The sequence below is a fragment of the Hemitrygon akajei genome, unplaced genomic scaffold, assembly GCF_048418815.1.
Source record: "Hemitrygon akajei unplaced genomic scaffold, sHemAka1.3 Scf000048, whole genome shotgun sequence".
Taxonomy (NCBI): Eukaryota; Metazoa; Chordata; class Chondrichthyes; order Myliobatiformes; family Dasyatidae; genus Hemitrygon; species Hemitrygon akajei.
In genome coordinates, this window is record NW_027331934.1 from 4799512 (window position 1) to 4826211 (window position 26700).

General features: G+C 41.3%; 1 protein-coding gene and 1 pseudogene across 1 annotated transcript in view; both read left to right on the plus strand.

Moving 5' to 3' along the window:
* On the plus strand, positions 1 to 26313 carry LOC140720894 (uncharacterized; annotated as a pseudogene).
* LOC140720935 (uncharacterized) overlaps positions 7329 to 26700 on the plus strand; it is a 45550-nt gene continuing 26178 nt past the window's right edge. The window contains exons 1-2 of the mRNA XM_073035787.1: positions 7329 to 7575; positions 8816 to 8962. The gene's annotated coding sequence lies outside the window, so the exon portion shown is untranslated. The remainder of the gene's footprint in view (positions 7576 to 8815; positions 8963 to 26700) is intronic.

The window sequence follows — 26700 nt, forward strand, 5'->3', positions numbered from 1 at the left end:
ATGGTATTGAAGCTCAGGAGTAGGTGATTAGGCTTTTTCGTTGGAGATCGATAAACTGCCGGTAGTGTGTGTCTGGATGAGTGGGTCGTTTTCAGACTGGAAGGAGGTAGCGTTTGGAGTACCCCAGAGATCAGTCCCTGACAACAGTTGTTCACAGTTTAATGTCCTGGCGGAGGCAGCGAGATGTGAGATGCCCCAGTCTGCTGGTGACGCAGAAAGAGTGGAGTTGGGGGAGGGGAGGCTATTCACATGCAAGTTCGTAGCTTTGCAATCAGTACATAGTGCACTGTGGGGCTGCAGTGACGGGTTCCAATCTGCTAATTAGATTTGCTGACGACATTACATTGATCCGCTGGATCCCAAATAATTACGAGGCCTCATGACACAATATTGATCATGACACAATGTATTTTATATACTGTTAATGACATAAAACATATTTATAGATTGTTACTGACAGAGAATCGTACAATTTGTGTTCCGTGTGTTATCTGAATGTACTTGCCTGTGATGCTGCCACAAGTCAGTGTTTCTCTGTACCTGTACCTTCCCATACTTGTGCACTTGGCAATAAATTCAACAGGACCTGAGAAATCTCAGTGAGATTTGATTAGTGATGATCATCTTGGCTGCTCGGTAGGTCGAATGTATGAGACAGTACACTGTTAAATGCAAAACCCTGAACAGTGTTGATGATCAGAGGGATCTTAGACTCCCTGAAAAAGACTGCACAGACTGATCGGGTAGTTAAGAAGGCAAATGACATGGTTGTCTTTATTAGTTGAAGCATTGAGTTCAAAAGTCGGGAAGTTATGTTGCAGCTGTTCCGAGCCTGCGGTCGTACTGTGACTGTCTCTTTAAGAGCGCCGGCGTGATGAGGCGGGACTATGACGTCAGTCACAGGCTGACAGCGCTAACTGTGGACTGAACCATAAGTGAGAGAGAACGATCTGCAGACAGGCAGTCGGCCAGTCTAAAGAGAGAGAGAGAGAGAGAGAGAGAGAGAGAGAGAGAGAGAGAGAGAGAGAGAGAGAGAGAGACTGGAAAAGCTGATTGCTTCAGTTAGTCGCAGCTGAGGCTTGGAAATCTCCTATGCCCACAAGAGTGGGTTGATCATCAGTACACAGAACCACAACGAACGTGTGTGGCTGTCACTTCGTATAATCCATAGGAGTGGAATTTGGAATATCTTGTATTAACCCTTGCCTGGGTATGTTGTGTGGTAACCCCTGGAAGACGGTATTCCTGTGACAGGTCACTTTCGCTGATAACTCGTCTGTGGACGGATTCGACGGATAAGAACTTCGTCGACGGTTATTTTGAAGTAACGGCCTTTTCTCTACGTTTCACCCTGGATTACAAATATCTCTCTACCGTCATTTATTCCGTGGATTACTGAACTTTCCTACTTTACCATCTCAAGACTCTAAACTTTGTTCCCTCAGGCTCGATAGTCTGGGAATTACATTTACACATATATACACTTAATACTGTTAACTTTATTTCGTTAAGTTACTATATTATAAGTAGATACTAATAAACAGAGTGTTTTTACCATCAAAACCAGACTCCAGTGTGAACTCTATTGCTGCTGGTTCGTTTCTAAAACGCTTCAGTTCGTAACACGGTTTTATAAAACTAGTTAGACCACATCTGGAGTGTTTCATACAGTTCTGGTCGCCCCCATTCTGGGAAGGATGCCGGGGCTTTGGAGAGGGCGCAGAAGAGGTTTACCAGGATACTGCCTGGATTAGAGAGCACGAGCTATAACGAGAGGCTGGACAACATTCCAGTTCATTTCAGAAATGACAACAGTTCAGTTTCCTTCTGTGGCTCCAGAGCAGAAGCTCAGCCTGTCTAATATTTCCGCACAGTTAAAATGGGGAATTTGTTTACTATCATCACGTACTGAACTTCCAATGAAAATCTTGCCTGACGTACCATCCACACAGATCGATACATTACAACAGTACATTGAGCTGATATACGACAGAACAATCACTGTAACAAAGCATTATGGCTGCAGAGAAAGTGCAGTGCAGATAGACATATGGTGCAGGTTCACGTCGAGTTACATTGTGAGGCCGAGTCCATTTTATCATTCATTTGGCTTCTAACCACAGACAGGAAGCCGCCCTTGAGCTTGTCATTACTAATAACTGCAGGTCTTCTTTTTTTCTCTCACTTTCTCGTGGAACTAGACAGGGATGTCCATTAAGCCCTTTATTATTTAATCTTGTATTGGAGACTTTTGCTATAACACTACGTGAAGCTAAAAATATTCATGGCATCTCTATGAATGGAACCATACATAAGATTTCTCTTTAAGCAGATGATCTTTTGGTTTTTATTTCAAATCTTGAGGAATCAATTCCTAATCTTTTGGAAACACTTAAAGATTTCGGTAAATTTTCTGGATATAAACTTAACTTGAGTAACAGTGAATTGTTTCCATTAAATGTCCCTGTTAGTATATATAATGATATTCCTTTTAGAATAGTTAATATATTTAGATATTTAGGTATTATTATTTAGGTATTATTATTTTCCAAAATATACCTATCTTTTTAACTAAAACAAATTTCGATCAAATTGACTCTCTTATTTCTTCCTTTATTTGGAACAATAAGAGACCAAGAATTAATAAGTATCATTTACAAAATTCTAAAAAAAGATGGTGGACTTGAACTTCCTAATTTAAGACTGTATTATTGGGCTGTGAATATTAGACAATTATATATTTGGTTATATTGGCTTGATAAGAACCAAAAATCATTATGGGTTGATTTGGAATTAAAAGCTGTTAAACAATTTTATTTAACTTTAGTTTTAGGAGCTCCATTACCTTTACAGCTCTCTAAAATTCCAAATTTAAATCTTTACCCGGTTATTAAACTATCCCTACGGATTTGGGTTCAGTTTCGTAATTATTTTTTAAAATTTTAAACAATTTACGTTGTATAGTTTTTATATCGAAACTTTCCATTTAAGCCTTCAAGAACTGACCCCATTTTTCCCCTATGGAAAAATAAAGGGATCCATTCTTTTACAGATTTATTTTGTAATGGTCGATTGATGACCTTTGAAGAGTTAATTAACAAATTTCCTCTCGCTCGCACACATTTTTTGCAATATGTTCAGGTGAAACATTTTTTACAACAATGTTTACCTAAGTTTCCATATTTACAAGAATCTGATTTGTTGGATACCATTTTGAAATTGAATCCCTTAGTGAAAGGTTCCGTTAGCAGAATTTATAATTTATTTTTGTTACAAAAAGGGAACCTATCACTAAAGATTAAACAAGATTGGGAGAGAGAACTTAATATGACCCTTGTTAATGAAGATTAGCTTCGAGTTTTGAAAAACGTAAATTCTTCTTCTGTATGTGCCAACCATTGTTTTTTCAATTTAAAACTGTTCACCGTTATTATTTTGCAAAGGAGAGACTATCTAAAATATTTCCTACTACAGACAAATGCTGTGATAATGTGAAACTGAAGTAGCTACTTTGTCACATATGTTCTGGTCATATTCTTCATTAAAATTATTTTGACAATCTTTATTTTCTACAATTTCTAAAGCTCTGAAAATTAATTTACAACCTAATAGATTGACTGTTCTATTTGGAATACCTCCACATCATATTCAGGGTGTTTCATCTTCAGATCAACATGTAATTGCATTTGTTACACTACTGACAAGAAGGGCTATTTTATTAAAATGGAAAGATATTTCTTCCACTACATTAATTGAATGGTTTTCTCAAGGAATGTTATGTCTCAGTTTGGAAAAAATAGTAGAACTTTTGATACTCGATTCGATTTTGAGAGAAGATGGGGTTCTTTAGCCAAATATTATCATTTAATTTGAATTATGCTATATGATTTCCGTCCAATTTTATTTTTTTATAAATATGAAATGACGGTTGATGATTCTTTTTTTAAAAAATTTAGATGATGGTCAAACGTATTGCTCCGGAGGGTTCATTCCTAATGGATTTTTCCCCTTTTTTTGTGGTTACTGGGCTTTTTTCCGAGGGAGATGGGGGTACTTTTTTCCCTTATTTTTCGATATATATATTTTCCATTTTTATATTTTACGATCAGTTCTTTTAGCTTTATTAATTGAATACATATTAATCTATTGACACTTTGTATCATTTTATAGCTGTAGAAGATTATGTGTCAATAAAGAAATTCTAAAAATGGAAAATGAAACTGGCAAAACAATCACTAGACATATGGTGCAGGGTCACGTCGAGTTACATTGTGAGGCCGAGTCCATTTTATCATTCATTTGACTTATAACCACAGACAGGAAACCGTCCTTGAGCCGGATGGTTCGCGCTTTAAGGCTTTTGTATCTCTTCCCCGATGGGGGAGCGGGTTTGCAGGAAGAATGTCCAGGTTGTGAGGATCTTTGAGTACATGGCCTGCTTTTCCGAGGCAGGGGAATTGTAGGAAGAGTCCATGGAGTGGAGGCTTGTTTCTCTGATGTTCTCTGCTCTCCAAAGTTCTCTGCAGTTCCTTGCAGTCATGGGCAGAGCAGTAGCCATACGAAGGAGTGAAGTATCGACAAGAAGCTCAGAGACCTCGGCCTTCACCCTGCCTTGTGCAGCTGGATCCTGGACTTCCTGTCCGATCGCCGGCAGGTGGTAAGAGTGGGCTCCCTCACCTCTGTCTTTCTGACCCTCAGCACACATACCTCACAGGGTTGTCTCCTTGGCCCCCGCCTTTACTCTCGAAGCACCCATGACTTGTGTCGCCACCCACAGTTCCAATCTGTTAAGTAAATTTGCTGACGACACTACACTGACTGGCGTAATCTCAAATAATAACGAGGCAGCCGACAGAGAAGAAGTCATCACCCCGACACAGTGGTGTCAAGAAAACAACCTCTCCCTCATTGTGACAAAAACACAGGAGCTGGTTGTGGATTTCAGGAGGAATGGAGACAGGGACCAAAATCATCATTTCCAAGTCTGTTATTGATACAAAATGCACATTATAATATTGATCATGACACAATGTATTTTAGATACTGTTAATGACATAAAACATGTTTATAGATTGTTACTGACAGAGAATCGTACAATTTATGTTCCGTGTGTTATCTGAATGTACTTGCCTGTGATGCTGCCACAAGTCAGTGTTTCTCTGTTCCTGTACCTTCCCGTACTTGTGCACTTGGCAATAAATTCAACAGGCCCTGAGAAATCTCAGTGAGATTTGATTAGTGATGATTATCTTGGCAGCTCGGTAGGTCGAATGCATGAGACAGTACACTGTTAAATGCAAAACCCTGAACAGTGTTGATGATCAGAGGGATCTTAGACTCCAAGTTCATCGCTCCCTGAAAGAGACTGCACAGATTGATTAGGTGGTTAAGAAGGCAAGTGGCATGGTTGTCTTTATTAGTTGAAGCATTGAGTTCTAAAGTCGAGAAGTTATGTTGCGGCTGTTACGAGCCTGCGGTCGTACTGTGACTGTTTCTTTAAGAGCGCCGGCGTGAGGAGGCGGGGCTATGACGTCAGTCACAGGCTGACAGCGCTGACTGTGGACTGAAACATAAGAGAGACAGAGAGCAGACAGGCAGTCGGCCAATCTAAAGAGAGAGAGAGACTGGAAAAGCTGATCGCTTCAGTTAGTCACAGCTGAGGCTTGGAACTCTCCTCTGCCCAACTCTCCACAGGAGTGGGTTGATCATCGGTGCACGGAACCACAACGAATGTTTGTGGCTGTCACTTCGTATAAACCATAGGAGTGGATTTTGGAATATCTTGTGTTAACCCTTGCCTGGGTACGTTGTGTGGCAACCCCTGGAAGACGGTATTCCTGTGACAGGTCACTTTCGCTGATAACTCGTATGTGGACGGATTCAACGGATAAGAACTTCGTCGACGGTTATTTTGAAGTAACGGCCTTTTCTCTACGTTTCACCCTGGATTACAAATATCTCTTTCCCATCATTTATTCCGTGGATTACTGAACTTTCCTACTTTACCATCTCAAGACTCTGAGCTTTGTTCCCTCACGTTCGATAGTCTAGGAATTATATTTACACATATATACACTTAACACTGGTAACTTCCCTTTATTTCATTAAGTTACTACATCATAAGTAGAAACTAATAAAGAGAATGGCTTCAACATCAAAACCAGACTCCAGTGTGAACTCTATTGCTGCTGGTTCGTTTCTAAAACGTCACACTTCGTAACAACAATTTTATAAAACTAGTTAGACCACATCTGGAGTGTTTCATACTGTTCTGGTCGCCCCCATCCTCGGAAGGATATCAGGATATCGGAGAGGGCGCAGAAGAGGTTTACCAGGGCACTGCTTGGATTAGAGGGCATGAGCTATAACGAGAGGCTGGACAAACTTGTGTTGTTTTCTCCAGAGCGGCGCAGGCTGGGGTGAGACTGGATGGACGTTTGTAAGATAACGAGAGGAATAGATAGAGTGGACAGACGATATATTTTTCCTGGGGGTTGAAATGACTAATACATTTAAGGTGAGTGGAGATGTGAGCGGCAAGTTTATTTCTGTCCACAGAGTAGTGGGTAGCTGGTTCTCAGTCTGGGGGGGGGGGGGGGGGGGGGGGGGAGAGAGAGAGAGAGAGAGAGAGAGAGAGAGAGAGAGAGAGAGAGAGAGAGAGAGAGAGAGAGAGAGAGAGAGAGAGAGAGAGAGAGAGAGAGAGAGAGAGAGAGAGAGAGAGAGAGAGAGAGAGGAGAGAGAGAGAGAGGAGAGAGAGAGAGAGACCAAAGCCGTCACGTCATTCCTTTGCCCCTCCCATTTAACCGTAGATGGGCAGCATCTGTGCATCTGTTTCCGAGGCCCCGCCCTCCGGACACTGAAACGATCGCTTCGCGCATGCCCAGCTTCTCCGGGTGTACGGTGTTTTCTTCTCCGCTCATTGCTGAAGTGGGTCGTCTGTGTGATCGGGGAAGGCTTTTCGTCTCCACGGTCAGCATCCCTGTCTGCTGAGCGAAGATATCACTTTCCATCGGTGAGTATTGAGACCGATCCCGAGCGGGGAGATCCAATGTTGGCCGTGAGCCCCGAACTGAGGGCCAGTTACTCATTTATTTTCCAGTTATCTGGGCTCGTCAGAAATGTGTCCCCTTCACATAATCTGCATTGAACGATCCAAACCAGGAGTACAGGGTGTCTATTTCCTCAGAATTGAAATGGAAGTCCCGCCAACAGGTCACGTGAGGCTGTGTATCGCAGATTCACCCCGCCCTCCGCTTTGTGACGCAAGATCACGTGGTGTGTTTTTGGCCACTTAGTCAGATTAACATTCCCAATTCGGCTCGCTTCCTGAGGCTCCTCGCATTTGTCCTGGAGTGTTATGGCTGTTGTCTTCTCCCGGACTGGGGTGGGTGAGAAAGGAGAACGTCCCAGGTTGTGGGGATCTTTGATTTCACTGACTGCTTTACCGAGGGACTGGGAAGTCTAGTGGAGAGAAAGGTTTCTGTGATGTGCTGATCTGGATCCAAAGGACTGTGCAGTTCCTCGCAGTCACGGGCGGAGCAGTTACCATGCAAAGCGTGAAGTGTCCGGAATATGGTGTGTTGATAAAAATTTGGTGGTGGTCAAAGTATATCTGGCAAAGTTCTTGTTGTTTCTTCTAACTCTGTCATTTTCGAATCTTTTATACAGTAGTATGTATCATTAATTCAGTAGCTGTGGTGTGTTCTGACATCTCCGGACCGGCTTTTCCATGTTTACAACAGTAGGACTAGACCCGTGAGTCTGGCGTTCAAACTGTGTTTGGAAATTCCCCCACCCCTCACTGTCACCAGTCTGTCATTTGGTGGAAATCAGGCAGAATCTCAAGTTGCTGGAGATCTGCACTAAAAACTAAATGTTTGAAGTCATTCTGACGAAACGTCATTAACCTGAATTGTAAAGTTTGTTCCCCTCCCCGCAGCTGTTCCTTACCTGCTGAGTGTTTCTGGTAATTCCACTTTCTTTTTATTACATTTAACCTGGAAATGGAAATGACTCGATCTGTGATAGTAGAACAGTAAGGAAAGCACAACTTTTCCCTGTCAATTATCCTGGTACCAGTTTGTCTGTTATTGCTGAAAATGTGTTCAGTGCAGTTGTTGCTAACGAGGTTCACATGAATAATCTCAGGAGTGATCGGCGTTATGTGTGAGGAGCATTTGATGGTTCTGGACCTGTGCTCAATGGAGTTCAGAGGGACGGTGGGGGTGGTGGGGGGATGTTTGGTTAAGTAAACCTACCGAATGCTGAAAAGCCTGGATACAGTGGACATGGAGAGGATGTTTCCATTAGACAGAGAGCCTGTGATCTGACAGACTCTCACAGTCTCAGAATAAAGATGCTTCCCGTTAAAATTCAGTTGAGATTTTTTTTTTTGCATTAGGTGTCCGAAGTGTGGAATTTGTTGCCACAGAGGTTGGTTGAGGCTGCCATTTGGGTATATTTATGACAGAGATTAATATATTCAAGATTGCTAAATAGCTTCAAGGTTACAGGAGGAAGGCAGGAATATGGAGTTGGAATAAAAACCAGCCATGTTTAAATGGTGGGGCAGATCAGATGGATCAAATCACCTAATTCTGTTCCTTATGTCTTACCATGACTGAATGATGGCTCCTTCTTATCCCATATTCTTTTGTGTCATGTGAGGGAGAATAAAAGATTGTTCACTGAGATCATTATATCTGCCTTCAACGTTTAAATTTCAGTGAGTTTTGTTCTTAGTAACATGAAGCAGAAATGTTTGGTTCTGCTTTTTACTGTTAATGTGCTTCATTATCTTTCATGTTAACGTTAGACCTGCAGTGAGAGATTTATTGGAAGAAAAACCACAACTGAAGATGAGGGAACAACAACAAGTGAACCAGCCCGAGGACTGAGAGCATCAACTGGAGAGAACCCATCTGACTCGGAGATTCCAGTGATTCAGTCAGGAGAAAGTTTGGTGAGTCTCATTTACTCAAACACTGGTCCTTTAGACATTACATACCTGTACAAGGGAAGGTAGGAAACAGCTGGAGCGAGACTGAATGTGCCCTGAAGAACCAGTTATGCCTCTGTCAGACCCAGTTGCATTCACTCCAGGTCTGGTAATGTGCTTCCAGCAGCCCAGCCCTTTAAAACCACTCCCATTTTGTGGAAGTCGAATCCGGAGAGAGTCTCTCATAGACTGTATAAGTACAAACTCTTTATTCCAAGTATCTGGGGCTTACTCAGTTAGTCGCTCAAACAGGAACAGTCAATGACTGTTCCCGCCCAATCCACTGACTAACAATTCCCCTTCACCACAGATATATCCGTCCAGATACTCCCCACACAAGACATGCTGGAGCCAAAGTTATTTACTACATGACAGGCTGGAGCCCCTAAAGACAAATTACAAAATAATCATAATCGCTATTGAAGTTGCCCTATCTCTATGCATGAGTGCACAAGGAGATAAGCATCCTGAAACCCTAGCTAGCTACCCTCAAGAAGAAATATGGCTCAGCATAGCTTAGTAAATCTATTGATCATCAGCAGTTCATACAGGCACTACCTGTATGTATAATTTATATTTTCATTTATATCTATCATTATTATTGTTATGAGCAGAGAGACAACATCTGCCGGAAGTAAATTCCTTTTATGTGCATAGGTACTTGGCGATTAAAATCTGATTCTGATTCTTTCAGAAAAACAGGCTGCTATTTTTTAACGAAGTGTTAAACCATACTTCATCATTCCCTGCTTTTTGATCATTACATGAGCAACAAAACAGTAATTTTTTAAAGAGAAAGCAACCGAGTACAGCTTTGACTTCTCAGAGGGTAAAAACGGCATACAACAGTAACTATAACAAAGATATGTACAACTATTAGGACATAATGCAATATCATGCCCCACATATTACCAAACAAGCCTTTGAAGATCACCATTTCGACTCTTCCGTGAACCCGTGTAAATCCTGCCCTACTTTCTTGATGCTGTCAATCTCCTAGGCAGTGTGCTCGGAGAGGGATGTAATGTTATTAGACTCATCAGGCATATAGGTGCAGCATTCTGTGTCAATAACAGCACAGGTTCCCCCTTCTCAGCTGGGATAAAATCTAAAGCTGTACGATTCTGTACGACTGTTTGACGGATTGCAATCATTTCAGTGGATATTTCTGTTACTTGGGCCTGTGTTTCTGTCAGGGCCCCTGCAGTATTGTGGCCAGCTCCTCAAGTGCTGTAGCCAAATTGATTATCTCTCGTGAATTCCTGGCTACTCCATAGGAAAGAAAAGCTATCATCAAAGATCGCTCAGTCTCAGTTATTCCTCTCCGCTGCTGGGCACCTGCAAGTATGGCCACGATGCATGTTTCCCAGTGTAGGAAGTTCCGTTTGGTGGGGGCCTGAGATACATCTGTCAAAACACTGTGTCTGTCAGGGCCCCTAGTTCTACCCATTTGGCATAAGTGTGACAGAGACAGAAAGATCATAACTGGATGCTGGGGTGAGCCCTCTCAAAGACATAAACACAAACACTACTGTTACGCACTCGTAACGGTTTAAATGAACCATATATATTTACCACATATGTGTAAATATAACTCCCAAACCACTGAGCTCAGGGAATACCAAGCTCAAAGTCTTGAGATGGTGAAGTATGAAAGTTCAGTTCAGCCATGGAATAAATGACAAGAGAAATATTTGTAATCTAAGGTGAATGTCGAGAGAAGGCAATTACGTTGAATTCCACAAACTCCACAGTGGTAAAACAGGATAACAGTCGCCGTAGGTCTTATCCGTCATTGTTCTAAATCCACATACGAATTATCACCAGAAGTAGCTTATCACAGGAGTACTGTCTGCAGAAGGAACTACCACCCAAGCAAGGGTTAACACACAGGTAGATTCGGGAAGGTACTCCCAATACAGATCCAACACACAAAGTATTACCGACAGTGATTTCCACAGAATATCCACTCTCACAAGTGGTTACCATAGAACACACCCGAATCCAGCTAAGGGTTAACAAAAGTGGTAGCCACGAGATACTCCAACAAAATCCCCATATGGATTATACGAATTATCACCAACAGTGATTGTTCACAGGGGTACCTCTTCAAGTGATTACCACACCCAGGCAAGGGTTAGCACAAGTGGTCCTCACAGGATACTCCCAAACCAACGGATCCACTCCAGTGGATCAAACAAAGTGACAATCACACATTCAGTATACAATGGATCAATAATTAACCCACCCTTGTGGGCATAGGAGAGTCCAAACAGTGACCTTTGGCCACTAGGTCCTTTGTTTCGAACCTTCCATCTTCTTTCTTTCTCTCCGGCTGACTGTGTGTCCTTGCTTAAATAAAACAAACTTTGAGCTATGTAAACACAAGCTGCGAGCAAGTGTAAACACGCTACATGGTCAAATAGTTTCAGCCCTCTCTCTCTCTCTCTTTGTAAGAATCAAACAGGAGCTGAGAAAGCTGGTGGCTGACATCACTCAGGCAATATCTGTTAAAATGACAGTCCACAGCAAGAAACCGAGAGGTTCATCATCAACCAATACAATTTCCTTTAGTCCGAGAGAGTCCTTCTACTCAGTTCCTTCAGTAACACGTTTGTAGTCTGTTCGATGTATCCACCGAGATTGCCCTTTCAGTTTCACAGCTGTCGGAGTGGTCAGTAACACTTGATATGGTCCTCTCCACCGAGGTCTGAGTTTCCCTCGATCGCAGTTCCTGATCAGGATAAATTCCCAGGTTCTATGGTGGGATAGTCACTCCTCTCTGCAGGGTAGTTCTCTTCCTTGTAAGCCTGTCATACCTGTGAATGTAACGCTTGGAAAATTTTGGTTAGTTGGCATATTTATTTCCCCATCTCTTCCAATATCTAATTTTGCTGGTAGGCTTTCTGGGAGCAATGGTGCACAAGGTCTTGGTCCCCAGGATATCCTCATGGGCCATGCATAAATGTTTTAAACTGGTGACAACCCCGCTTACCCCTATGGGGTAACCCTTGTGGAATAGGGCTAACGGTAGGACATTCAACCAAGTGAGTCCAGTCTCCGCTGCTGTTAGTCTGGCCAGTTTACTCTTCAGAGTGCCATTGGCTCTTTCCACTCTGCCAGTGGCCCGTGGGTGGTGTACACAGTGGAATTGTTGCTGGATATCTAGTTTGTTACATACCCCTTCGTTTACTTTCACCACAAAGTGTGGGCCATTGTCAGAGCTGAGCATCTCTGGCAGGCTGTTCCTGGGAATTATATCCCATAATAATACCTTCACAACAGTCATAGCAGGATTAATGGTAGTTGGAATAGCTTCAATCCATCTACTAAACACATCTATAATAACTAAGCAGTATCTATAGCAATGTACTCTAGGCAACTTGTAGACACAGAAAAGGATCCACCTGTCAAGGGAGTTGTACCCGTTGTGCAGGGTACAGGTTACCAACCATTCTCTCCTTTCCCAGGTGTGTACAATTATGTATATAATCGGCCAATATTGGTAAAAACTGTGTAGGAACCCAAACCTGTCCCGCTGGGGTGATCCAAAAACCTAGGTCAGGGTCTTTCTGGCACCCCCATCTGGGACCACAGTTTGTGCTCCTCCTCAGAGGTGTCCCCCTGAAAATTACGTACCTCCCACATGTCCGGGAAACCCCTTCTGCTTTAGTCATGGAGGATTGCTTGACGGGAACCCGAGGAGGCTACAACTACTGAAGATTGTGCCGCACTTTTCACTGTCTGATCTGCTAGAGCATTGTGTTTAGTGACACAGTCGGACATGCGTGTGTGGGCCGCACATTTAATAACAGCCAGAACTCCAGGTAGCTGTAGAGCGGTGAGTAAGTTGTTTACAATGGTGGCATTGCTAATGGGATGGCCAGAGGAAGTCAGGAATCCCGATGTTCCCAGAGAGCCCTGTAGTCATGTACAATTCCAAATGCATAACGGGAGTCTGTGTAAACGTTCCCACTTCAGTCTGTTTCTGGGATACAGACACGAGTCAGAGCAAACAGCTCAGCCTTCTGGGCGGAGACAGCTGCTTCAAAAGAAGCTTGCTGAACAATTTCACTGTCTGTCACTATCGCATAGCCAGAATATTATTTCCCTGCTGGATCCACAAAAGAGCTTCCATCCTCATAAAATTGCTTCGGGCTAGAGGGGGATATTGCAGAATGGATGGGAGAGTCTGTCCTTCCTTCACGGTGATCCGGACAGGGGGACAGTTGGTGCGACCGACTTCATGGCCTGAATTTGCTCAGAGATGGGGTACAGCGTCTTGGGATCGATCAATATTAAAAGTGTGTCTCACCAAATGTCCCGCCTTCACCTCAGACTCCTTCCATTATCGGAGTTGGACCGCAGCCAAGTCTTGCCAGTCTCCCTCGGTGCTGGAGGCTTGTTTCAGCAAGGTGTAGGCAATGAACTCTGGGCTCTTTGGCTTGAACCCAGGGCAAACACTAACAGTGGAATGGGGATCTCTCCAATCATCATGACTGGGAACTTCTGTCCCTCGAGGGGTGCATAATATTGACTTTCCTCAGCTGAGCACCCCGTAATGTCACAGCACAGAGTCACATGGGGGTCGACCACTGGCAGAAGGGGTTCAGACGCAATGGAGTCCAGATTAAATGCCCACCACTGGGAGGTCAGAAATTGGGGAAGCTATCAGTTGTTCACTTGTCACAGGGTGACACCATTGCCTGTGCAGAGAATCTCGACTTCCAACAGACAGAGCAAGTCTCTCCCTGCTGGATTACACCCCCGACTGTTATGTGAATACGTACGTTCCGTGCCTTCAAACCCAGACAGAGTGAATGTTGCGTCTGATAACTGCAATCCCTTTTCCGATACTATTTCCCGATTGAGAGTGGTTGTAGTTGCCCCCATATCAATCATAAACGGAACTGGAATAGCAGCAACTGTCAATATTACATTGGGCTCTTCCTGAGGGCTGGTACTCATGGTAGGAAGCATCTTTGCTTGTCAATTTCTAAATGGGTTGTTGTCCCCACCTGTCCCTTGGTAGGTTGTTGTTCCCATTTCTGATCCGCAGATATAGCCCGCTCGCATCCTCCTTCCCACTGAACATATTCACCTTTAATATTCTTTTCATATCTTTTTATTATTATTATTATTCAAAAATAGCACAAGTGCATCGAAGTAACAACACTTACAATGCCTCATAAAAGAGGAAATTATCTTGAGGATTGAAAATTTTGTGAATTAAACTAAAAAGAAAAGTGAGGGGAAAAAAGAAGAAACCCATTGGAGGTACAACCCCAGAGCCAAGCGTCATACAAAAAGCTTCTAAAAATAAACATCAAACCACCAAAAAGAAAGAAAAGATATATCAAAAAAATTTACATTTAGATCGTGGAGGAAATCTATCAGTTAACTGAAATGATAATAATGAGCAGATGATCCCCATCTTTTCTCAAAATCAAATAAAGGTACAAAGGTTCGACTTCTAATTTTCTCCAAGACACAGCATCACCTGAGAGAGCCATTGTGACAAAGTAGGAGCTGATATATCCTTCCATTTCAACAAGATGGCCCTCCTAGCTATCAATGTAACAAACATGTTGGTCAGACACAGAAATACCATGGATATTTTGAGGAATTATTCCAAAAAGCATAGTTAATTTATTAGGTTGTAAATTGATTCTGAGTGCTTTAGAAATTGTCAAAAAGACTGACTTTCAAAACTGTTTTAATATAGACATGACCAGAACATATGTGTCAGTGTGGCTATCTCATTTTTACATCTATCACAATACTTGTCAACATTGGGAAATATTTTTGGAAGTCTCTCCTTCGTCAAATGGTAATAATGTACAATTTTAAATTGAATCAGTGAATTACTAGCACAGATCGAAGAAGAGTTAACCAGCTTCAGAATCCATGTCCAATCCTCCCATATAAAAGGGAAATTGAGTTCCTTCTCCCAATCCTGTTTAATCTTAAGTAAAGGACGCTTATCCCTTTGTAATAATAAATGATAAATTCTTCCAATAGAACCTTTCAACAAGGGGTTCATATTCATAATAGTATCTGACAAATCAGCCTCCAATATGTAAGGAAAATTACTTAAATATTTTTGTAAAAAATGTCTAACTTGAAGATATTGTAAAAAATTTGAATATAAGAGAGAATACTTATTGACAAATTGTTCAAAAGACATCAATCTGCCTTCTTTAAATAAATCCAAAAAAGAATTAATACCTTTATTTTCCCAAAGTAAAAAAAAAATTGGAGCACTCCAAGAAGGTTTAAAAAGTAATTATGGTAAATTATACTACAAAGTTTAACTTTTTTATGATTAAAAAAAATTGCGGAACTGGTTCCAAATTTGTAAAGAGTGCTTAACCACAGGATATAGGTTTAAATTAGCAACTTTAGCTAATTGTATAGGTAGAGTAACTCCTAATAACGAAGTTAAATAAAACTGTTTCACATCTCTCAGTTCCTGGTCTACCCAGATTGGCTGTTCATTCCTATCAACCCAATATAACCAGAAGGACATACCAGAAGTTAGCAGCCCAATAATACATTCATAGATTAGGCAAAGTGAGACCACCATCCTTTTTTAACTTTTGCAAATGACATTTACCAATTCTTGGTCTTTTATTATCCCAAATAAAAGATAGAATAATAGAATCAATCCGATCAAATAACTTCTTAGTAAACAAAAACAGGAATATTCTGAAATAAATATAAAAGTTTTGTTGGGCGGAAGCAGACACTTTGCTTGCTTCCTCTGGAATAATCCCAAAAATTGCTGTAAGTGGATTAGGTTGAACATCCACATCTATAACTTTAGATAATATTCCAAACACATCCCTCCAAAAATTGTTTAAACTTACACATGACCAAAACATATGAGTTAGAGTAGCCACTTCTGCATTACATCTGTCACAAATAGGGCTTATATTAGAAAAAATATGCACCAATTTATCTTTGGACATGTGGGCCCTGTGTACTATCTTAAACTGAATTTAGATATGGCATGTGCAGATAGGTGAATTATTGACTAAATAATAAATTTTACTCCACTGATTATCTGAAAGTGAATGTTGAAGTTGTACTTCCCAGGTGCATTGAACCCTGTCATTAGGCGACATGCGAGCATTCATTAACTGTTTATAAAGGATTGCTATGAATTGTTTTTGAAAAGGTTTAAACTGAAAAATAGCATAAGCCAAATTTAAAGAGCAGGCTGAGGGGTAAATTGGTAAAAAATCACGTAAAAAATTCCCAACCTGTAAATATTTGAAAAATGTGTATTAGAGATATCATATTTGTCCATTAACTGTGAAAAAGACATTAAACACTCTTGTAAAAACAAATCTTAAAAAGTCCACTAAAGGAGGAAAATTGGCTTTATAAAGATCCTGATATTTTTTAGTAATTATAACACCTAAATATCTAAAAGAATCCATAACTTTAAAAGGAATATTATCATATATAGAGACAGATTCATTTAAAGGAAGTAATTCACTTTTACTAAAATTTATTTTATATCCTGAAAGGTCTCCAAATTTGTCATATAATTTTAGCAAAGCAGGAATAGATTATTCAGGCTTGGATATACATATCAATAAATCATCAGTGTAAAGAGAGATCTTGTGCATGGCCTCATTCACAAAAATCCCATGAATATTTTTGGCTTCACAAAGAGCAATAGCAAGGGGCTCTAATCTTAAGTTACATAACAAAGGACTTAATGGGCAACCTTGGCTTGTCCCCCGTGATAGCTGAAAAAAGGAGACCTACAGTTATTAGTGACAACAGTAGCAATAGGAGCTTTATATATCATTTTAATCCAATTATTAAAATTAATACAAAAACAAAATTTTTCTAAAGTATTAAATAAATATTTCCATTCGATTCAATCAAATGCTTTTTCAGCATCCAAAGATATAAGGCATTGTGGAGTTTTAGAAGAAGGTGAATGTATAATGTTAAATAATCTCCGAACATTTGAGAAAGAAAAATGACCCTTTATAAAGCCTGTTTGATCTTTAAAAATGACTTTACCCAAAATACTCTCCAATGGATTGGCCATCATCTTTAAGTGAATCTTAGCTTCAACATTCAATAATGAAATACGTCTGTATGAGGCAAAATCAAAAGGATCTTTATCCTTTTTGAGAATTAAAGAAATAGAAGCTTCATAAAAAGTAGAGGGTAAATCACTTTTCACAAAAGATTCTTTAAACATCTCCAACATATATGGAGAAAGCAATTTTCCAAATTTTTAATAAAATTCTACAGGATAACCGGTAAGTCCCGGGGCCTTACCAGTTTGCATTGAGAAAATAGCTTTATGAATTTTGGATTCAGTAATTTAGGCATCCAGAGTTTTTTGATCCTCAACAGAAATTTTAGGAAAAGCAATCGTTCGTAAAAAAAAACATTCATTTCAGAAGAGTCCACTGGACATTGAGATTTATAAAGTTCAGTATAAAAGTCTTGAAAAATCTTATTAATTTCTTCATAATCCCGAGCCAGGGTACCATCTTTTCTACGAATTTTCAAAATTAGCCTCTTGGCTCCAGCTCATTTTAATTGAGATGCATGTAGTTTATTATTTTTATCTCCAAACATATAAAATTGGGTCTTTAACTTAAGTAGATAACCTTCAATTAAATGAGTTAATAATAGGTTATATTATGATTGAAGTTCCACCCTTTTTTTAAATGTCAATATTAGGGGAGGTCACATAGATATTATCTAAATCTTCAATTTGTTTTGAAATTTTATCTAATTTTGCTTTAGTCTGTTTTTTAAGTTTAGTTGAATAAGAAATAATCTGACCACATAAAAATGCTTTGAATGTATCCAATATAATTAATTTAGACATACCTCCTATATCATTAAAAAGTAAAAACTTCTTTTATCTGGCTTTTGATAAAACTGATAAAGTCAGAGCTTTGCAATAAAGTCTGAGACATGTGCCATGGTGGACGGCCAAAAATGTCATCGTCAAATTCAAAGGACAAACTCAAAGGCGCATGATCAGGTATAGCAATAGCGTCATATTCACAGTTTTTAACATTAGGCAAAAGACAGGGATCAACTATAATATAATCAATCCTTGAATATATTTCATAAACATGGAAAGAAAAAAAATATTCTCTGTTATCAGGGTGTAAATGCCTCCATAATTCGATCAACCCAAAATTGGTCAAAAAAGAGTTAATAACTGATGCAAAATGATTTGTAAGTCGTTGATTAGTTGAGCTCTTATCAATCATAGGATTTAAGCAACAGTTTAAAAACCCCACCCATTAACAACATATACTCATTTAAATCTGGCAGTAAAGCAAATATTTTTTTTTTAAAAGCAGGATCATCTAAATTAGGACCATACAAATTAACCAAAACAACCTTTCTATTACAAATCACTCCTTTAACAATTAAAAATCTACCATTAGAATCTGACTCAATATACTCTTGAGTAAATATATTAGATTTAATAAAGATAGACACACCCTTAGTTTTGCTCTGAGAAGTAGCATGGAGTTGTTTTCCATTCCACCAGCGAAAAAATCTATTCTGATCTCCTGCCTTGATATGCGTCTCCTGAGCAAAAATTATATCAGGTTGGAATCGATTAATAATTTGAAGTCTTTTTTGTTTAATAGGATAATTCCAACCACGTATATTCCAAATTATTACATTAATCCATTTAACTGCCATACTATAATTTTATTCTAATTTACTTTATACATGCGCAGAACACATACCAATACGGGATTATCAAAGATGGCAGTGATGAAGAATAAAGCCATATAGAAAACACGCATGCTCTGGAACCACCCAATGGGAAAAAACTCCTAACTCTAAACCCACCCACCCTCCAAAAAGCCTGAAAAAACGGCAAGTGAACTAAGATAGATGTGAAGACATGGGCCACTCTGTTGGTCTCGTCTCTGCCTCCCCCCAGCCAGTACATAAAATATATAAAATGACCTTGCAAGAAAGACAGTAAAGTCTCAACAAAGGAGAGTCTTTACATTCTATCATGTGTTAAACAGAAAAAGAACCAAAATAATATAATCTCTTAGAGAGAAAAACCAGCCCCATCTTAAGTTTAGCTTTAAATCCCTAAGAAAACTTTAAATTCAGTTATAGGGTGCTATAATAAAACAGATTTAAAAAAGTTAATAGTATACTTAACTGAATTGATAGAAATATTAATTAGTAAAATCATAGTAACTTAACCCTCCCAGATAAATATATAAAAAGAAACCCTGTTGGTAGAAAAAAAGACTACCAGTTAGTAATTTAAGAAATAACAACAAAAATCAAACCAAATATTAGATAAAATGAACAAATCCTTTTATCCTCTTTTCTCAGTCAAATATGTAATTAACCATTTAAACAGTCAAACTTGATCAACAAACCAGTTGCAAATCTGACTTTTTAAAGCATAATTTAGCAAGCAAACCACATATGGACAATATGCAAAAGCTCTGGTGAGAAAATCCTTCATTACCCGTTACAGGCCTCCTACATAGGTTGTGTGAGAGTGCAGATGAACTCGATCAAATCCAGGGGAGATCAAAGTACTTATCAACAGTGATTTGCTAGCTGTGAAAACGATTACCTCTCTGTATAAAATTCACTGTGCACATGTCACTGAGTTAAAAAAAGTGCACAGTACATGATTTAACTGCACACTGGTCATTACAAATTAGAGGGGACATTGGTGGGAAGGTGGTGAGACCTCCGGCGTCCCTGATGTCCTCACCTACAAGATGTGCACCCTGCACGTTAAGGAGTTGGAACCTGAAATGGATGAATTCCGGATCATCCAGGAGTTGGAGGGGGTGATAGATATGACATGAAGAGAGGTGAGTTACACCCAAGGTGCCGGACACAGGAAACTGGGAGAGAGTCAGGAAGGGGAATGAGGTTAAATAGCCATTGCAGAGTACTCTAGTGCCCATCAAACACAACAAAAGGTAGACCACTGTAGAAACTGATGGTGAAGGGGATTACCTGACAGAGAAAAGTCAAAGGGGTGATAGGTGATTCATTAGTTAGGGGAACAGAACAAGAGGGGACTGATATCCAAGTGGTAAGGCATGCTAGTGCTAGTGTGGGTGGAGCGGGTGATGTGGTTAAAATAAACTGCAAGGGGAATGGGAGCCAGAATGACCAAACAGAGACCTAACGGAGATGGGAGTAGACTCTCACATGGTGGATTGGATAGTGGACTACTTGACAGATAGATGTGCGGTTGGGAGACTGTAGGTCTGACACGGTGGTCAGCAGCACAGGGGCGCTGCAGCGAACCGTACTCTCTCCGGTCCTGTTCACCCTGTACACATCAGACTTCCAATATAACTCGGAGTCCTGCCATGTGCAGAAGTTCGCTGATGACACGGCCATAGTGGGGTGTGTCAGGAATGGACAGGAGGAGGAGTATAGGAAACTGATACAGGACTTTGTGATATGGTGCAAATCAAACTACCTGCGTCTCAATATCACCAAGACCAAGGAGATGGTGGTGGACTTTAGGAGATCTAGGCCTCATAGGGAGCCAGTGATCATTAATGGAGAATGTGTGGAGCAGGTTAAGACCTACAAGTATCTGGGAGTACAGTTAGACGAGAAGCTAGACTGGACTGCCAACACAGATGCCTTGTGCAGGAAGGCACAGAGTCGACTGTACTTCCTAAGAAAGTTGGCGTCATTCAATGTCTGTAGTGAGATGCTGAAGATGTTCTATAGGTCAGTTGTGGAGAGCGCCCTCTTCTTTGCAGTGGCGTTTTGGGGAGGAAGCATTAAGAAGAGGGACGCCTCACGTCTTAATAAGCTGGTAAGGAAGGCGGGCTCTGTCGTGGGCAAAGTGCTGGAGAGTTTAACATCGGTAGCTGAGCGAAGGGCGCTGAGTAGGCTACGGTCAATTATGGATAACTCTGAACATCCTCTACATAGCACCATCCAGAGACAGAGAAGCAGTTTCAGCGACAGGTTACTATCAATGCAATGCTCCTCAGACAGGATCAAGAGGTCAATACTCCCCAATGCCATTAGGCTTTACAATTCTACCGCCAGGACTTAAGAACTTTTTAAAAGCTATTATTAATGCTTTTTGAGATAGTGATTTAGATGTATATCATATTTTTTACTGAGTTAAGTAGTGTATGTAATTAGTTTTGCTACAACAAGTGTATGGGACATTGGAAAAAATAAGTTGAATTTCCCCATGGGGATGAATAAAGTATCTATCTATCTATCTATCTATCTATCTATCAGATAATGGAGAGGGTAAATTGAATTGAATTGACTTTATTAGATACATACTTCATAAACATGAGGAGTAGAAATCTTTATGTTATGTCTCCATCTAAATGTGCAATGTGTAATTTATGGTAATTTATAATAGATAGTTTGTACATAGGACAGTCAATATAACATTGAAATGCAATTGTATCAGCATGAATTAATCAGTCTGATGGCCTGGTGGAAGATGATGTCCCGGAGCCTGTTGGTCCTTTTGCTGTGGTACCGTTTCCTGGATGGTGACAGCAGGAACAGTTTGTGGTTGTGGTGAATTTGGTCCCTGATATCCTTTGGGCCCTTTTTATACACCTGTCTGTGTAAATGTACTGAATAGTGGAAAGTTCACCACTACGGATGTGCTGGGCTGTCCGCAACACTCTCTGCAGTTTCCTGCAATTAAGGGAAGTACAGTTCCCATACCAGGCAGTGATGCAGCCTGTCAGGATGCTCTCAATTGTGTCCCTGTAGAAAGTCCTCAGGATTTTGGTCCCCATCCCCAACTTTTTCAACTATCTGAGGTGACAGAGGTACTGCTGTGCTCTTTTCACAACACAGCCGTATGTACAGACAATGTAAGGTGCTTGGTGATGTTTATGCCGAGGAACTTAAAGCTGTTCACCTTCTTAACCCCAGATCCATTGATGTCAATAAGGGTTATCCTGTCTCCATTCCTCATGTCGTCCACAATCAGCTCCTTTGTTTTTGTGACAATGATGGAGGATTTGTTTCCTTGACACCAGTCAGGTGTTCAGATCATAGATTCAGCAGTTAGATGGTTGAGCCTGGTGCGATGAATGTGCTGAGCTGTATATATCACAATGCAAGAAGCATCGTAGGAAAGCCAGATGAGCTCAGGACAAGGAATTATGATATTGTAGCCAATATTGGGACTTGGTTGCAGCCAGAAGTGTGAGGGATTTAGAGGAACAAATTTGTAGAGAGATTGCAGACCATGCCAATAAAAAAAAAGGTTGATTCAATAAGTGATTTTAACTTATCATATATTGACTGGGACTCCTACACTGTAAAAAGACTAGATGGGGTAGAGTTTGTCAAATGTGCCCTTAATCAGTACGTAGAATTCCTGATGTAGAAGTGTGCAATAAGCTGTTAGGAAATGATCCAGGGTGGTGACAGAATTTGTGATCATAATGCCATGAGATTCAAAGTAAATATGGAAAAAGAGAGGTCTGGACCACGGGTTGAGATTCTAAATTGGAGAAAGGTCAATTTTGAAGGTATCAGAAAGGATCTGACAAGTGTGGTTTGGGACAGGTTGTCTCCTGGCAAAGGAGTACCTGTAAGTGGGAGGCCTTCAGATGTGAATTTTTGAGGATGCAGAGTTTGTATTTGCCTGCCAAAATGAAAGTTGGAAGGTAACTGGTCCAGGGAACCTTGCTTTTGAAAAGAAATTGAAGCCTCGTATATTTTGTTCCTCTAAATGCCTCAGACTGTTGGGTGCTACCGAGACCCATTAATGACTACAAATCATGATTCCACGCACTGAGTTCATCTGACTTTTTTTGTTGTCTTCTTTTGGTTTCTCAAAGCTTCCGAATAGTTTTTGTTCTTTTGTTTGCCCTCTCTTTGACATTTATGTTGGCTTTGGCTTCTCATTTTAGCCACAGTTGTGTCCTCCTGTCTTTCTAATGCTTCCACTTCTGTGGAATCACTCAGCTCCCGAATTGCTCCAGAAACTCCAGCCACTGCTGCTCAATTGTCACTCCTACCCTTTCCCTTCCAAACAAGTTTGGCCAGCTTCTCTGCCATAGAAACATGGAGAAGTTCAGTAAAGAAACAGGCTCTTTGGCCCATCTAGTCAATGCCAAAAAAGCATTTCAACTTGCAGTGCGACCTGGACCAGCTGGCAAAATGGTTTGAGAAATGGAAAAAGGAATTTAATGCAGACAAGTGTGAGTTGTTGCACTTTGGTCTGACCTACCAAGGGAGGTCTTTCACAGTGACTGGTTGGGCACGGAGGAGTGTTGTAGAAGAAAGGGACCTGTTGTAGAAGAAAGTCCTTAATTCACTGAAAGTGGTATCACAGTTAGATAGAGACGGAAGGGAAGATTTTAGCCCAATGGCCTTCATGAACAAAAGTACTGACAACAATAGATGGATGTTATGTTGACTTGTAGAAGACATTGGTGAGGCCTAATTTGGAGTACTGGGTGCAGTTTTGGTCACCAACCTACAGGAAAGCTGTAAGGACTTTGAAGGAGTTCAGAGAAAATTCACAAGTATGTTGCCAGGTCTGGAGTACTTGGGTTATAAGGAAAGATTGAACAGGTCAAGACTTTATTCCTTGGACTGTAGGAGTTTGAGGGGAGATTTGATTGTGATAGAGGGGCATAGATAGTGTAAATGCAAGCTGGCTTTTACCACTGAGATGGGGTGGGAGTACAACCAGAGGCCATGGGTTAAGGGTGAAAGGTGAAATGTTAAGGGGAACATGAAGGGAAACTCATTCACACAGACAGTCATCCGGGTGTGGAATGAGCAGCCAGCTCAAGTGGTGCATGCGAGCTCGATTTCAACATTTCAGAGGTTCATGTAGGTACCTGCATGGTAGGGGTATGGGAGTGGGAAGATTAAATAGTTCAGCACAGACTAGATGGCCCAAAGGGCATGTTTCTGTGTTGTAATTTTCTACAAGAATGTGAAATATTACAAAAATTCACTCTGTCTTTTTAACAGCTGTGTGGACCAACCATTCACCTCAACAGGAATTTTTTATATGGCATTAAAACTGTGGCACTTTAAGTTAATAATACATAAAAGAAAATCCCAGATGCACATCAAGAAAGACTAATTGCATGAGACTGTTTCAGTTACTGTGGGGCCAGGCACCCATGCAACTCAGCAGGAACAGGGAATAATACCAATGGAGAGATTCCAACTCAGCCAAGGTAGAAATTGGAGATGGCAGAAATGCCCCATTCTTATAGAAACAGGAACAGCATCAGGGAATTGATGGTCATTCCAGATACCAGCACTCTGCCCAGTCAGGAGATGATTTCTGTGTCCAACTTGGGTAGAATCTCACTGTAACAGTGTGATACCAGATCAAACCTTGGTAACTCAAGTAATCTCATCTGAAATGTTGTCCTACACCCATTGATGGATTTTGTAAATCTTTTTACAGGTTAAAAACAAGAAGGAGTTTGTCTCCAGGAAGTTCAAACACGGCACACCAGTTTGGTTGTCTCTGTCCAGATATTTAAGAAGTGGAGCAAGGGGTTCAATCGACCATCCTTCCTGCTCAAACTGTGGGGAGGGATTCACTCGGTCATTTGACCAACTGGCAACCCGTCATTTCACACAGGAGAAAGGCCATTCACCTGCTCAGACAGTGGGAATGGATTCACTCGTTTATCACAACTGAAGGTACATTAGCAAGTTCACACTGGGCAAGGCCATTCACCTGTTCTGTGTGTGAGAAAGGATTCAGTCAGTCTTCCCACCTGCGGACACACCAGTCAGTTCACTGTGGGCAAAGGCTGGTGATCTGCTGAATTTCTGGGAAAGGATTCACTCAGTCATCTGACCTAATGGCACACCAGCGTGTTCACACTGGAGAGAGGCCATTCAGCTGCTCAGTCTGTGGGAAGAGATTCACTCAGTCATCCCACCTGCAAAGTCATCAGCGAGTTCACACTGGGGAGAAGCCGTTCATCTGCTCAGTCTGTGGGAAGAGATTCACTCGGTCATCCACCCTACTGGTACATCAGCGAGTTCACACTGGGGAGAAACCGTTCACCTGTTCAGAATGTGGGAAGAGATTCACTGATTCTTCCACCCTACAGAAGCATCAGCGAGTTCACACTGGGGAGAAGCCGTTCACCTGCTCAGAATGTGGGAAGGGATTCACTCAATCATCCCACCTACTGGAACACCAGTCAGTTCACACTGGGGAGAAGCCATTCACCTGCACAGAATGTGGGAAGAGATTCAATCAGTCATCCAATCTACAGAGACATCATCGAATTCACACTGGAGAGCGGCCATTCACCTGCTCAGTCTGTGGGAAGAGATTCACTAATCCATCCACCCTTCTGAGTCATCAGCGAGTTCACACTGGAGAGAAGCCATTCACCTGCTCAGAGTGTGGGATGGGATTCACTGACTCTTCCACCCTACAGAGACATCAGCGAGTTCACACTGGGGAGAAGCTGTTCATCTGCTCAGAGTGTGGGAAGGGATTCACTCAGTCATCCAATCTACAGAGACATCATCGAGTTCACACTGGTGAGAGGCCATTCACCTGCTCAGAGTGTGGGAAAGGATTCACTGACTCTTCCACCCTACAGAGTCACCAGCGAGTTCACACTGGGGAGAAGCTTTTCATCTGCTCAGTCTGTGGGAAGGGATTCACTCGGTCATCCACCCTACTGGTACATCAGCGAGTTCACACTGGAGAGAAACCGTTCACCTGCTCTGTCTGTGGGAAGGGATTCACTGATTCATCCACCCTACAGAAGCATCAGCGAGTTCACACTGGGGAGAAGCCGTTCACCTGCTCAGAATGTGGGAAGGGATTCACTCAGTCATCCCACCTACTGGAACACCAGTCAGTTCACACTGGGGAGAAGCTGTTCACCTGCTCAGACTGTGGGAAGAGATTCGCTCACTCATCCAACCTACATAGTCATCAGCGAGTTCACACTGGGGAGAAGCCATTCACCTGCTCAAAGTGTGGGAAGGGATTCACTCGGTCATCTCAACTACTGGCACACCAGCAAGTTCACACTGGGAAGTGGCCTTTCACCTGCTCAGAATGTGGGAAAGGATTCACTGAGTCATCCACCTTACTGGTACATCAGCGAGTTCACACTGGGGAGAAGCCGTTCACCTGCTCAGTCTGTGGAAAGAGATTCACTCGGTCAGCCAACCTACAGAGACATCAGCAAGTTCACACTAGGGAGAAGCCGTTCACCTGCTCAGTCGGTGGGAAAGGATTCACTCAGTCATCCCAAATACTGGAACACAAGTCAGTTCATAGTGGGGAGTGACCATTGTTATGATTTTGTTTGATATGGACTGTCAGTCTGACTTGCAGCTTGTTTAGTTTTAACTGAGGACACAGACACTCAGAGTCAGATGGAGACGGATGAAAAATGGAAGAATCGAAACCAGGGAACTAGTGGCCAAGGGTCACTGTTTGGAACTTTCCTTTGCCCACAAGGGTGGGCTAATTATCGATTCACCATACATCGAATGTGTGGCTGTCACCTCATTTAACACATAGGAGTGGATCTGATTTGGGATATCCTATGGAGACCACTTATGTGTTAACCCTTGCCTGGGTGTGATGTGGTCATTCATTTGAAGATGATACCCCTCATGACAAGTCACTTTCGGTGAAAATTCGTATGTAGATTTGTAAAGATGACGGATAA